The sequence below is a fragment of the Loxodonta africana genome, chromosome X (genome assembly GCF_030014295.1).
Source record: "Loxodonta africana isolate mLoxAfr1 chromosome X, mLoxAfr1.hap2, whole genome shotgun sequence".
Classification (NCBI taxonomy): Eukaryota; Metazoa; Chordata; class Mammalia; order Proboscidea; family Elephantidae; genus Loxodonta; species Loxodonta africana.
In genome coordinates, this window is record NC_087369.1 from 64,460,093 (window position 1) to 64,475,107 (window position 15,015).

Below are 15,015 nucleotides of genomic sequence, written 5' to 3' on the forward strand. Positions count from 1 at the left end.
TACTACCAGTTTGGAAAACGATATGGAGCTTCCTTAAAATGCTAGAACTAGAAATAACATATGACCCAGCAATTCTACTCCTAGGAATATATCCTAGAGAAATAAAAGTCGTCACACAAATAGACATATGCACACCCATGTTCATTGCAGCATTGTTCACAACAGCAAAACATGGAAACAACTTAGATGCCCATGCACAGATTAATGGATAATCAAACTGTGATACATACACACAATGCAGTGCTATGCGACGATAAAGAACAATGAAGCATCTGTGAAGCATTTCATCACAAGGATGAATCTGGAGGGCATTATGGTGAATGAAATAAGTCAGTCACAAAAGGACAAATACTATATGAGACCATTACCGTAAAAACTCATGAAAAGGACACCACAAGAAAAGAAAAGAAAGTTATAGACCTATATCCCTCATGAATGTAGATGCAAAAATCCTCAATAAAATTCTAGCCAATAGCATTCAACAACATATCAAAAAAATAATTCACCATGACCAAGTGGGATTCATACCAGGTATGCAGGGATGGTTCAACATTAGAAAAACAATTAATATACGCCACCACATAAATAAAACAAAAGACAAGAATCACATGATTTTGTCAATTGATGCAGAAAAGGCATTTGACAAAGTTCAACACTCATTCATGATAAAAACTCTCAGCAAAATAGGAATAGAAGGAAAATTCCTCAACGTGATAAAGGGCATTTATACAAAGCCAACAGCCAACATCACCCTAAATGGAGAGAGCCTGAAAGCATTCCCATTGAGATCCGGAACCAGACAAGGATGCCCTTTATCACCACTCATATTCAACATTGTGCTGGAAATCCTAGCCATAGCACTTAGGCTAGATAAAGAAATAAAGGGCATCCAGATTGGCAAGGAAGAAGTCAAAGTATCTCTATTTGAAGATGACATGATCTTATACACAGAAAACCCTAAGGAATCCTCCAGAAAACTACTGAAACTAACGGAAGAGTTCAGCAGAGTATCGGGACACAAGATAAACATACGAAAATCAGTTGGATTCCTCTACACCAACAAAAAGAACATCGAAGAGGAAATTACCAAATCAATGCCATTTACAGTAGCCCAGAGAAGATAAAATACTTAGGAATAAATCTCACCAGAGATGTAAAAGACTTAAACAAAGAAAACTACACTACACTTCTGCAAGAAACCCAAAGAGACTTACATAAGTGGAAGAACATTCCTTGCTCGTGGATAGGAAGACTTAACATTACAAAAATGTCTATTCTACCAAAAGTGATCTATACATTTAATGCAATTCCCATCCAAATCCCAACGACACTCTTTAGTGAGATGGAGAAACAAATCACCAACTTCATATGGAAGGGAAAGAGGCCCCAGATAAATAAGATATTACTGAAAAAGAACAAAGTGGGAGGCCTCACTCTACCTGATTTTGGAACCTATTATATATCCCCACAGTAGTCAAAACAGCCTGGTACTGGTACAACAACAGATACATGGACCCATGGAACAGAATTGAGAATCCAGACATAAATCCATCCACATATGAGCAGTTGATATTTGACAAAGGCCCCAACACAGTTTAATGGGGAAAACACAGTCTCTTTAACAAATGGTGCTGGCATAACTGGATATCCACCTGCAAAAAAATGAAATATGACCCATACCTCACTCCATGCACAAAAACTAATTCAAAATGGATCTAAGACCTAAATATAAAATCTAAAACGAGAAAGATCATGGAAGAAAAAATAGGGACAACGTTAGGAGCCCTAATACATGGCATAAACACCATACAAAACATTATAAAGAATGTAGAAGAAAAACTAGATAACTGGGAGCTCCTAAAAATCAAACACCTATGCTCATCCAAAGACTTCACCAGAAGAGTAAAAAGACTACCTACAGACTGGGAAAAAGTTTTTAGCTATGACATTTCTGATCAGCGCCTGATCTCTAAAATCTACATGATACTGCAAAAACTCAACTGCAAAAAGACAAATAACCCAATTAAAAAATGGGCAAAAGATATGAATGGACACTTCACTAAGGAAGACATTCAGGTAGCTAACAGATATATGAGGAAATGTTCACGATCATTAGCCATTAGAGAAATGCAGATCAAAACTACAATGAGATTTCATCTCACTCCAACAAGACTGGCATTAATCCAAAAAACACAAAATAATAAATGTTGGAGAGGCTGTGGAGAGATTGGAGCTGGGATGCAGCAACCAAGGTGGGATGCAGAATATTTTCTTAATAGGTTTTATTATGTCTATTTTTTTATTGACTTAGATGTCCCCTGAAACCATGGCCCCAATCCCTCACCCCTGCTACACTGGCCTTCAAAGCATTCAGTTTATTCTGGAAACTTCTTTGCTTTTCATTTAGTCCAGTTGTGCTGACCTTGCCTGTATTGTGTGTTATCTTTCTTGAAACCTAAAGTAGTTCTTATCAAGTATCTAATTAGTGAATACCCCTCTTCCACCTCCCCTCCCTCCCCCCCTTATAACCATCAAAGAATATTTTCTTCTCTGTTTAAACTATTTCTTGAGTTCTTATAATAGTGGCCTTATACAATATTTGTCCTTTTGGAACTGACTAATTTCACTCAGCATAATGCCTTCCAGGTTCCTCCGTTATGAAATGTTTCACAGATTGCCCACTGTTCTTTATCGATGCGTAGTATTCCATCGTGTGAATATACCATAATTTATATATCCATTCATCTGTTGATGGGCATCTTGGTTGCTTCCACCTTTTTGCAATTGTAAACAGTGCTGCAATGTGTTAAGGCTCTTATTTCTCTAGGATATATTCCAAGGAGCGGGATTACTGGATCATATGGTAGTTCTATTTCTAACTTTTTAAGGAAGCGCCAAATCGATATCCAAAGTGGTTGTACCACTTTACATTCCCACCAGCAGTGTATAAGTGTTCCAGTCTCTCCACAGCCTCTCCAACATTTATTGTTTAGGGTTTTCTAGATTAATGCCAGCTTTTTTCTTGGGGCCACATGAAATCTCATTGTAGTTTTGATTTGCATTTCTCTAATGGCTAATGATGGTGAGCATTTCCTCATGTATCTGTTAGCTACCTAAATCTCTTCTTCAGTGAAGTGTCTATTCATAACTTTTTTTAAAAATAATGTTTATTGTGCTTTAAGTGAAAGTTTACAAATCAAGCCATTCTCTCACATATAAACTTATATACACCTTACTACATATTCCCATTTACTCTCCCCCTAATGAGTCAGCCGGCCCCCTCCTTCCAGTCTCTCCTTTCATGGCTGTTCTGCCAGGTTCTAACCCTCTCTACCCTCCCCTCCAGACAGTAGATGCTAACACAGCCTCAAGTGTCCACCTGATACAAGTAGCTCACTCCTCATCAGCATCTCTCTCCAACCCACTGTCCAGTTCAATCCATGTCTCATGAGTAGTCTTCGGGAATGGTTCCTGTCCTGGGCCAACAGAAGGTTTGGGGACCATGACCGCTGGGATTCGTCTAGTCTCAGTCAGACCATTAAGTCTGGTCTTTTTATAAGAATTTGGGGTCTGCATCCCACTGATCTCCTGCTTCCTCAGGTGTTCTCCGTTGTGCTCCCTGTCAGGGCGGTCATCGGTTGTGGCCGGGCACCATCTAGTTCCTCCGGTCTCCGGATGATGTAAGTCTATGGTTCCTGTGGCCCTTTCTGTCTCTTGGGCTCATAGTTATGGTGTGACCTTGGTGTTCTTCATTCTCCTTTGCTCCAGGTGGGTTGAGACCAATAGATGCATCTTAGATGCCTGCTTCTTAGCATTTAAGACCCCAGACACCACATTTCAAAGTTGGATGCAGAATGTTTTCATAATAGAATTATTTTGCCAATTGACTTAGAAGTCCCCTTAAGCCATAGTCCCCAAATCCCCGCCCTTGCTCCGCTGACCTTCGAAGCATTCAGTTTATCCCAGAAACTTCTTTCCTTTTGGTCCAGTCCAGTTGAGCTGACCTTCCATGTATTGAGTATTGTCCTTCCCTTCACCTAAAGTAGTTCTTATCTACTAACTAATCAGTAAATAACCTCTCCCACCCTCCCTCCCTCCCCCCGTCGTAACCACAAAAGCATGTGTTCTTCTCAGTTTATACTATTTCTCAAGACCTTGTAATAGTGGTCTTATACAATATTTGTCCTTTTGCCTCTGACTAATTTCACTCAGCATAATGCCTTCCAGGTTCCTCCATGTTATGAAATGTTTCAGAGATTTGTCACTGTTCTTTATCGATGCGTAGTATTCCATTGTGTGAATATACCACAATTTATTTAACCATTCATCTGTTGATGAACACCTTGGTTGCTTCCAGCTTTTTGCTATTGTAAACAGAGCTGCAATAAACATGGGTGTGCATATATCTGTTTGTGTGAAGGCTCTTATTTCTCTAGGGTATATTCCGAGGAGTGGGATTTCTGGGTTGTATGCTAGTTCTAACTTTTTAAGAAAACGCCAGATAGATTTCCAAAGTGGTTGTACCATTTGACATTCCCACCAGCAGTGTAGAAGAGTTCCAATCTCTCCACAGCCTCTCCAACATTTATTATTTTGTGTTTTTTGGATTAATGCCAGCCTTGTTGGAGTGAGATGGAATCTCATCGTAGTTTTGATCTGCATTTCTCTAATGGCTAATGATTGAGAGCATTTTCTCATGTATCTGTTGGCTGCCTGAATATCTTCTTTAGTGAAGTGTGTGTTCATATCCTTTGCCCACTTCTTGATTGGGTTGTTTGTCTTTTTGTGGTTGAGTTTTGACAGAATCATATAGATTTTAGAGATCAGGCGCTGGTCAGAGATGTCATAGCTGAAAATTCTTTCCCAGTCTGTAGGTGGTCTTTTTACTCTTTTGGTGAAGTCTTTAGATGAGCATAGGTGTTTGATTTTTAGGAGCTCCCAGTTATCTGGTTTCTCTTCGTCATTTCTGGTAATGTTTTGTATTCTGTTTATGCCTTGTATTAGGGCTCCTAGGGTTGTCCCTATTTTTTCTTCCATGATCTTTATCGTTTTAGTCTTTATGTTTAAGTCTTTGATCCACTTGGAGTTAGTTTTTGTGCATGGTGTGAGGTATGGGTCCTGTTTCATTTTTCTGCAAATGGATATCCAGTTATGACAGCACCATTTGTTAAAAAGACTATCATTTCCCCAATTAACTGACACTGGTCCTTTGTCAAATATCAGCTGCTCAGACATGGATGGATTTATATCTGGGTTCTCAATTCTGTTCCATTGGTCTATGTGCCTGTTGTTGTACCTGTACCAGGCTGTTTTGACTCCTGTGTCTGTATAATAGGTTCTAAAATCAGGTAGAGTGAGGCCTCCCACTTTCTTCTTCTTTTTCAGTAATGCTTTGCTTATCCGAGGCTTCTTTCCCTTCCATATGAAGTTGGTGATTTGTTTCTCCATCACATTAAAAAATGTCATTGGAATTTGGATTGGAAGTGCATTGTATGTATAGATGGCTTTTGGTAGAATAGACGTTTTTACTATGTTAAGTCTTCCTATCTATGAGCAAGGTATGTTTTTCCACTTAAGTAGGTCCTTTTTAGTTTCTTGTAGTAGTACTTTGTAGTTTTCTTTATATAGGTCTTTTACATCTTTGGTAAGAATTACTCCTAAGTATTTTATCTTCTTGGGGGCTACTGTGAATGGTATCGATTTGGTTATTTCCTCTTCAATGTTCTTTTTGTTGATGCAGTGGAATCCAAGTGATTTTTGTATGTTTATCTTATAACCTGAGACTCTGCCAAACTCTTCTATTAGTTTCAGTAGTTTTCTGGAGGATTCCTTAGGGTTTTCTGTGTATAAGATCATGTTATCTGCAAATAGAGATAATTTTACTACCTTCTTGCCAATCCGGATGCCCTTTATTACTTTGTCTAGCCTAATTGCTCTGGCTAGGACCTCTAGCACAATGTCAAATAAGAGCGGTGATAATGGGCATCCTTCTCTGATTCCCGTTCTCAAGGGAAATGCTTTCAGGCTCTCTCCATTTAGAGTGATGTTGGCTGTTGGCTTTGTTGTTGAGGTATTTTCCTTCAATTCCTATTTTGCTGAGAGTTTTTATCATGAATGGGTGTTGGACTATGTCAAATGCCTTTTCTGCATCAATTGATAAGATCATGTGGTTTTTGTCTTTTGTTTTATTTATATGGTGGATTACATTAATGGTTTTTCTGATATTAAACCAACCTTGCATACCTGGTATAAATCCCACTTGGTCGTGGTGGATTATTTTTTTGATATGTTGTTGGATTCTATCGGCTAGAATTTTGTTGAGGATTTTTGCATCTATGTTCATGAGGGATATAGGTGTGTAATTTTCTTTTTTTGTGATGTCTTTACCTGTTTTTGGTATCAGGGATACGGTGGCTTCATAGAATGAGTTAGGCAGTATTCCGTCATTTTCTATGCTTTGAAATACCTTTAGTAGTAGTGGTGTTAACTCTTCTCTGAAAGTTTGGTAGAACTCTGCAGTAAAGCCATCCGGGCCAGGGCTTTTTTTTGTTGGGAGTTTTTTGATTACCGTTTCGATCTCTTTTTGTGTTATGGGTCTATTTAGTTGGTCTACTTCTGAATGTGTTAGTTTAGGTAGGTAGTGTTTTTCCAGGAATTCATCCATTTCTTCTAGGTTTGCAAATTTGTTAGAGTACAATTTTTCCTAATAATCTGATATGATTCTTTTAATTTCAGTTGGGTCTGTTTTGATGTGGCCCATCTCGTTTCTTATTCGGGTTATTTGTTTCCTTTCCTGTATTTCTTTAGTCAGTCTGGCCAATGGTTTATTAATTTTGTTAATTGTTTCAAAGAACCAGTTCTTGGCTTTGTTAATTCTTTCAATTGTTTTTCTGTTCTCTAACTCATTTAGTTCAGCTCTAATTTTTATTATTTGCTTCCTTCTGGTGCCTGATGGATTGTTTTGTTGCTCACTTTCTATTTGTTCAAGTGTAGGGACAGTTCTCTGCTTTTGGCTCTTTCTTCTTTTGGTATGTGTGCATTTATCGATATAAATTGGCCTCTGAGCACTGCTTTTGCTGTGTCCCAGAGGTTTTGATAGGAAGTATTTTCATTCTCGTTGAATTCTATGAATTTCTTTATTCCCTCCTTAATGTCTTCTATAACCCAGTCTTTTTTCAGCAGGGTATTGTTCAGTTTCCAAGTGTTTGATTTCTTTTCCCTAATTTTTGTGTTATTGATTACCACTTTTATGGCCTTGTGGTCTAAGATGCTTTGTAATATTTCGATGTTTTGGATTCTGCAAAGGTTTGTTTTATGACCTAATATGTGGTCTATTCTAGAGAATGTTCCATGTGCGCTAGAAAAAAAAAAGTATACTTTGCAGCAGTTGGGTGGAGAGCTCTGTATAAGTCAATGAGGTCAAGTTGGTTGATCGTAGTAATTAGGTCTTCTGTGTCTCTATTGAACTTCTTACTTGATGTCCTGTCCTTCTCCGAAAGTGGTGTGTTGAAGTCTCCTACTATATTTGTGGAGGTGTCTATCTCACTTTTCAGTTCTGTTAAAATTTGATTTGTGTATCTTGCATCCCTGTCATTGGGTGCATAAATATTTAATATGGTTATATCTTCCTTGTCAATTGTCCCTTTTATCATTATGTAGTGTCCTTCTTTATCCTTTGTGGTGGATTTAACTTTAAAGTCTATTTTGTCAGAAATTAATATTGCTACTCCTGCTCTTTTTTGCTTATTGTTTGCTTGATATATTTTTTTCCATCCACTGAGTTTTAGTTTGTTTGTGTCTCTAAGTCTAAGGTGTGTCTCTTGTAGGCAGCATATAGACGGGTCGTGTTTCTTTACCCAGTCTGAGACTCTCTGTCTCTTTATTGGTGTGTTTAGTCCATGTTTACATTCAGCGTAATTATAGATAAGAACGTGTTTAGTGCTGTCATTTTGATGCCTTTTTATGTGTGTTGTTGACAATTTCATTTTTCCACTTACTTTTTTGTGCTGAGACGTTTTTCTTTGTAACTTGCGTGTTCCTCATTTTCATAGTATTTGACTTTATGTTTGCGGAGTCGTTACGTTTTTCTTGGTTTTTATTTTGAGTTATGGAGTTGTTATACCTCTTTGTGGTTACCTTAATATTTGCCCTTATTTTTCTAAGTAAAAACCTAACTCGTATTGTCCTATATCACCTTGTATCCCTCTCCACATGGCAGTTCTATGCCTCCTATGTTTACTCCCTCTTTTTGATTATTGTGATCTTTTACATATTGACTTCAATCATTCCCTGTTTTTAGCTTTTTTTCTTTTTTTAATTAATCTTAATTTGTTTTTGTGATTTCCCTATTTGAGTTGATATCAGGGTGCTCTGTTCTGTGAGCTTGTGTTGTGCTGGTATCTGATATTATTGGTTTTCTGACCAAAGAATTTCCTTTAGTATTTCTTGTAGCTTTGGTTTGGTTTTTGCAAATTCTCTAAGCTTGTGTTTATCTGTAAATGTCTTAATTTCGCCTTCATATTTGAGAGAGAGTTTTCCTGGATATATGATCCTTGGCTGGCAGTTTTTCTCCTTCAGTGCTCTGTATATGTCATGCCTTCTTGACTGCATGGTTTCTGCTGAGTAGTCTGAACTTATTCTTATTGATTCTCCTTTGTAGGAGACCTTTCTTTTATCCCTGGCTGCTTTTAAAATTTTCTCTTTATCTTTGGTTTTGGCAAGTTTGGTGATAATATGTCTTGGTGATTTTCCTTTTGGATCAATCTTAAATGGGGTTCGATAAGCATCTTGGATAGATATCCTTTTGTCTTTCTTCATGTCAGGGAAGTTCTCTGTCAGCAGATCTTCAACTATTCTCTCTCTGTGTTTTCTGTTATCCCTACCTGTTCTGGGACTCCAATCACACGCAAGTTATCCTTCTTGATAGAGTCCCACATGATTCTTAGGGTTTCTTCATTTTTTTTAATTCTTTTATCTGATTTTTTTCAGCTATATTGGTGTCAATTCCCTGTTCCTCCAGATGTCCCAGTCTGCATTCTAATTGCTCGAGTCTGCTTCTCTGACTTCCTATTGCGTTGTCTAATTCTGTAATTTTATTGTTAATCTTTAGGATTTCTGAATGCTGTCTCTCTATGGATTCTTGCAACTTATTAATTTTTCCAGTATGTTCTTGAATAATCTTTTTGAGTTCTTCAACTGTTTTATCAGTGTGTTCCTTGGCTTTTTCTGAGCTTGCCTTATTTCATTTCTGAGGTCATCCCTGATGTCTTGAAGCATTCTGTAAATTAGTTTTTCATATTCTGTATCTGGCAATTCCAGGATTGTATCTTCATTTGGGAAAGATTTTGATTCTTTAGTTTGGGGAGTTGTAGAAGCAGTCATGGCCTGCTTCTTTATGTGGTTTGATATTGACTGCTGTCTCCGAGCCATCACTAAGATATTGTAGTGATTTATTCTATATTTGCTCACTGAGTCTTATCTTGTTTTGTTTTCTTTCAATATACATAGATGGGCTACTAGATTGCGCTGTCTTGAGTGTTGTAGCCCTTGACTCACTTATGTCCTATTACCAGCTTGTTTGGGCTGTTACCAGATATATAAGCCTGAGTCCATTCACTATTCTTGAGTAGAAACTGTTTTTGGTTCATCAAGTGTGTGGTGCAGACTGTCACCTATCCACCTAGAGAAGTAGTGGTGATAGTTGTGTGCACCAGATTCTAGTAGCAGCTGGGGTTCACACTCCAGGGGGGACAGGATGCTGACAGGCTTCCCCCAAGTGTCAGTGAGGTAGGTGTGTCTCTATTCCTAAAGCACCTTGGTGGGTGGGCTCTGGAGCTGTACCTTAGGCCCCCAGTGCAAGTACCTCTACAGATTGGTAGGTGTCACCCTCCTTAGACCCCTAAGGCAGGAGGCTAGGTGGTCTAGGGGGAGCTTCAGCCCTCAGTTCCCTGTTGTGGGTCAGTGAGGGCTCTGTTGAATACGCAGAGATATCAGACCTGGGAAACTTGTCTTCCCAGTAATCCCATAAAACAATTGCAGTCAGATCCCTATCAGAAATGCCTTTGCATTATAATAGCCGCCTTGTTCCCTGTAGGGATGAAAGCCGGAGACTGTGAATCACATATGCTTGGCTGGAACTGGTTCTGTGTTTTTAGTCCAATTAGGGAAGGATTTTTAGTCCCTGGGTTTTTTGTAGTTGCTTCTTTCAGGCCAGGAGAATGGGTTAGGAAAAGACAAAAACAAAAGGAAAGAAAGAAGAACCACAGAGCAGTTTACTTTCTGGCTCAGGAAATTCCAATGTTAATGAAGCAGTCTGGGAAGGGGAGGGGAGAGTTCAGATAAGTAGGAGAGAGTAGCACCCCAGAATATAGACAAAGTTACTTATCTTGGTTTGGATGACTGTTTTATCTGAGATTCCCAAGGGGCGTGTCGTCGACTGTGTGTGCTGGCTGGGTAGAGATTGCCCCCGAGGGTCAGGCCCGAGTCCGGTGCTTGCACTGTCTCAGAAGCCGTCGTTAGTTCCTCCGCTCCCAGTCCAAAGCCCAGCGCCAAGGTTCCCCGGCAGGGACGCCACACTCCCGGCTCCAAAACCAGCCATTGCCTCCCGGTGACTTCTCTTCCCGCCAGCCGTGTCGCCGCGCCGCCTGCGCACACCGGCTGGGCCCCCCCCAAGGTCAGTTCAGGGGGCTAGGGCTGCGCCCCCTGTTTGCGCCATCTCAGGATGCCGTGCTCAGCTCCCCTGTGCCCAGTCCAAAGCCCGGTGCCAAGGTTTTCTGACTGGGGCGCTGGCTCCAGGCTCCGAAAACAGTCGCTGCTTCCCCGTGGTTGTTCTTTCTCAGTCTCTGTCACTCAGGTCAACTCTTTAAATCTGTGTTTGTTGTTCAGGGTTCGTAGATTGTCATGTATGTGATCGATTCACTTGTTTTTCCAAGTCTTTGTTGCAAGAGGGATCCGAGGTAGCGTCTACCTAGTCAGCCATCTTGGCCCCGCTATTGGCTAGAATTTTGTTGAAAATATTTGCATCTACATTTATGAGGGATGTACGTCTAAAATTTTCTTTTCTTCTGGTGTCTTTACCTGGTTTTTGTATCAGGGATATGGTGGCTTGAAAGAATGAGTTTGGAAGTATTCTGTCCTTTTTATGCTCTGAAATACCTTTAGTAGCAGTGGTGTTAACTCTTCTCTGAAAGTTTGGTAGAACTCTGCAGTGAAGCCGTCGGGGCCAAGATTTTTTTTGTTGTTGGGATTTTTTTGATTACCTTTTCAATCTCTCCTTTTACTATGGGTCTCTTTAGTTGTTCTACCTCTTTTGTGTTAGTTTAGGTAGGTAGTGTGTTTCTAGGAATTCATCCATTTCTTCCAGGTTTTCAAATTTGTTTGAGTATAGTTTTTCATAGTAATCCGATAAAAAAAAAATCCGATATGCTTCTTTAAATTTCACTTGGGTCTGTTGTAATATCGCCCATCTCATTTCTTATTCAGGTTATTTGCTTCCTCTCCTGTTTTTCTTTTGTCAATTTAGCCCGTGGTTTATCAATTTTCTTGATTTTTAAAAAAAACCAGCTTTGGGTCTTGTTAATTCTTTCAATTGTTTTTCTGTTTTCTATTTCATTTAGTTTAGCTCTAATTTTTATTTTTTGTTTTCTTCTGGTGCCTGAGGGCTTCTTTGTTGCTCTCTTTCTATTTGTTCAAGTTGTAGGGATAATTCTTTGATTTTGTCCATTATTTCTTTTTGTATGTGTGCATTTATTGATATAAATTGATCTCTGAGCACTACTTTCGCTTAGTCCCAAAGGTTCTGATAGGAAGTCTTTTCATTCTCATTGGATTCTATTAATATCTTTATTTCTCTCTTTATGTTTTCTATGACCCAGTCATTTTTAGCACAGAATTGTTCATTTTCCAAGTGTTTCATTTCTTTTCCCTGCTTTTTCTGTTATTTATTTTCACTTTTATGGCCTTATTGTCAGAAAAGAAGCTTTGTTATATTTCGATGTTTTGGATTTTGCTGAGGCCTGCTTTATGACCTAATATGTGGTCTATTCTAGAGAATGTTCCACGTGCACTAGAAAAGAAGGTATACTTTGCTGCTGTTGAGGGGAGTGTTCTGTATATGTCTACGAGATCAAGTTGGTTGATTGTGGCATTTAGATCTTCCGTGTCTTTATTGAGCTTCTTTCTGGATGCCCTGTCCTTCACCGAAAGTGGTGTGTTGAAGTCTCCTACTATTGTTGTGGAGCTGCCTATCTCAGTTTTCAATGCTGGTAGAGTTTGTTTTATGTATCTTGCAGCTCTGTCATTGGGTGCATAGATAATTAATATGGATATATCTTCTGGGTATATTGTCCCTTTAATCATTATATAGTGTCCTTCCTTATCCTTTCTGATGGATTTAACTTTAAAGTCTATTTTTTCAGTAATTAATATTGCCACTCCTGCTCTTTTTTGATTGTTATTTGCTTGAGAAATTTTTTTCCATCCTTTGAGCTTTAGTTTGTTTTTGTTTCTACTTCTAAGGTGTGTCTCTTGTAGGCAGCATATAGATGGATCTTTTTTTTTTTAATCCATTGTGCCACTCTCTGCCTCTTTATTGGTGCATTTAGTCCATTTACATTCAGCGTAATTATGGATACGTATGAATTTAGTGCTATTGTTTTGATGTCTTTTTTCGTGTGTTGTTGACAGTTTCTTTTTCCCACTTAATTTTATGTGCTGAGCAGATTATCTTTATATACTGTCCTTTCCTCATGTTCGTTGTTGTTGATTTTGTTTCTGCTGAGTCTCTATTTTTTTTCTTGTATTTTATTTTGATGAGTAGGATAGTTTCTCTCCTTTGTGGATACCTTATTATTTACCCCTATTTTTCTAAATTTAAAACTAACTTTTATTTCTTTGTATCGTATCTTCTTCTCCATATGGAAGACGTATGATTACATTTCTTAGTCCCTCTTTATTGTTTTAATGTTGTCTTCTTTTATATAATAAGATTGCTGTTACCCTGTTTTGAGCTTTTTTTTTTTTTTAGGCTTGCTTTGTTTTTTCGATTTCCCTTTTTAGGTTGAGTTCTGATTGCTCTGCCCAGTGTTCTAGTCTTGGGTTGATACCTGATATTATTGATTTTCTAACCAAAGAACTCCCTTTAGTATTTCTCGTAGTTTTGGTTTGGTTTTTACGAATTCCCTCAACTTGTGTTTATCTGGAAATGTCCTAATTTCACCTTCATATTTAAGAGACAATTTTGCTGGATGTACGATTCTTGGCTGGCAATTTTTTAAAATATGTCATCCCATTGCCTTCTTGCCTGCATGGTTTCTGCCGAGTAGTCCAGGCTTATTCTTATCGGCTCTCCTTTGTAGGTGACTTTTCGTTTATCCCTAGCTTCTCTTAAAATTCTGTTTACCTCTGGTTTTGGCAAGTCTGATTATAATATGTCTTGGTGACTTTCTTTTAACATCTACCTCATGTGGAGTTCGATGAGCATCTTGGATAGATATCTTCTCATCTTTCATGATATCAGGGAAGTTTTCTGCTAACAAATCTTCAGCAATTCTCTCTGTATTTTCTGTTATCTCTCCCTGTTCTGGTACTCCATTATCCGTAGGTTATTTCTCTTGATAGAGTCCCACATGATTCTTAAGGTTTCTTTATTTTTTTTAATTCTTTTATCTGATTTTTCTTCAGATATATTAGTTCCAAGTGATTTATCTTCAAGTTAGAAATTCTGGCTTCTACTCACTCAATTCTGCTCCTATGACTTTCTACTGAGTTGTCTACTTCTGTAATTTTATTGTTAATCTTCTGAATTTCTTATTGCTGTCTGTCTATGGATTTTTCTAGCTTATTGAATTTTTCATTATATTCCTGAATAATCTTTCTAATTTCTTCAATTGCTTTATCTATGTGTTCCTTGGCTGCTTCTGTGTATTGCCACATTTCCTTCCTGATTTCTTGAAGGGTTCTGTATATTATTCTTTTGTATTCTGGCTCTGGTAATTCCAGGAATGCACTTTCATCTAGAAGATTCCTGGATTCTTTTTTTTACGAGCTTGTTGAGGTGATCAGTGTCTGTTTCTTTATGTGGCTTGCTATTGACTGTTGTCTCCTAACCATCTATAAGTTATTGTATTAGCTTATTTTTGCTTACTGTGTTGTAGGTTCTCACTTTGTTTTGTTTTGATATGCCGGAATGGGTTGCTTGAGTAAGCTAAATTGATTACACATTTGGAGCTCTGACGTCCTGTCCCCAGATGGCTAGAGCTGTTATCAGGTCTATCAGTCTAGGAATTCATTCATTTTTCTTGTATAAATTCATCTCAGGTGTCCAGGTAGCTGATCATCAAGTGTGTGGTAGAAGCTCTGTCCTACATTCTTAGAGGGACAGGGGTGATTGGTGTATGTACCCGTATCTGATTGCAGCAGGGGGTTACTCTCTGAACAAGGCAGTAGGCTGAGAACAGACCCCTGAGTGTCTCTGAGGAAAGCACGTCCCTATTCCCTAGAGCATGCTGGTAAGTTGGTTTTGTAGATGGACCATGGGCACCCAACGTTTTTGGTAGTAAGGACTGGGGGGTACCAGTTATCCTTGGACCCCTGTCGTGGGTGGATTGGTGACCTGAATGGAGCTACCAGTCCTTAGGCCCCTGATGTGGTTAGGGGAGGACCCTGTTTAACAGGCCAAGCAATGTCAAACATCAAACACCCACCTCTCCACCACAGAGCTGAAACTGTTGGAGTCTGCCAACAAGGGCCTATTCTCCCAAAATAGGCCCACACAGGTCCATGCAGAAAGGAAAGGTGCTCAAAGTCCACAGGCCATTTATGCCTGAACAGGAGCCACTTCTGTCCTGAGGTCCCCCAGTTAGTGGAGCTGGCAAATTATCTTTTCCCCAGTTACAATTTTTTTCCTTCTCCAAGGCCGGGAGGGTGGCTCTGGGTGCTCAACAGGGTCTATCTCAGGCTCACGGAATTCAGTCACTGAAGCCAGCTAGGGGGTTTGGGTGCAGTAAAATATACACA